Here is a 702-nt window from a genome sequence, read left to right on the forward strand (position 1 = left end):
GGTCCTCCAAACTCCCTCCCTCTCCCCAATATACAGACACAATAAAAAGCAAAATCTCCACGACAGCTTTTCCAGGAGGCCACCGGTTGCGCGTGTTCCCCCGACACTCTCCAGGACGCGACTGATCTCGCGAAGCCGTCTCGCACACGCCCGCGGAGGATGGACGCACCAGCACGCCCGCGCCCACTGTCACGGCGGAAGAATGCGGCGGAGTGCTTACAGGATGGGTGGAGCGGCCAGGTAAGACAGCGCTGAGCCCGCCATGGCCAGACGTAGAATGCGGGACCTGGATTCCTTCGCGGCGACTCCTGCGGGGAAGATGGCGAGGCCGGTTTCCAAGCCGCCTTTTTCTCGAGATTTTTTTTTTTTCGGGAGGCGGAGGGCGGGGAGGCAGTAAGATTCGCGCGCCCACGCTTGGTTCGAGAAAAGAGAAAAGGGATATTGAGTGAAGGGGCGCCGTTTGAGGGCACAACCTTCCTTTTTTTTCTGGGATGTTGAGGATAATTAGTAAGCGAGAGCCATGGAGTGGGAGTGAGCGGGAGGCTTCACTCCGCATGCCTCGGATGGACCTCCTCACCCAGCAGGTCGACGCCGCCGCCAGACACGAGGCTTATCGCTTTACTGGTGTCAAGGGGGATTAACATTAATCTGGTGGAAGGCGTTTCTATGGGGGACGGTGAACGTGCAACTCGCGTGAAGGAA

This window comes from Penaeus monodon, chromosome 28 (assembly GCF_015228065.2).
Source record: "Penaeus monodon isolate SGIC_2016 chromosome 28, NSTDA_Pmon_1, whole genome shotgun sequence".
NCBI lineage: Eukaryota > Metazoa > Arthropoda > Malacostraca > Decapoda > Penaeidae > Penaeus > Penaeus monodon.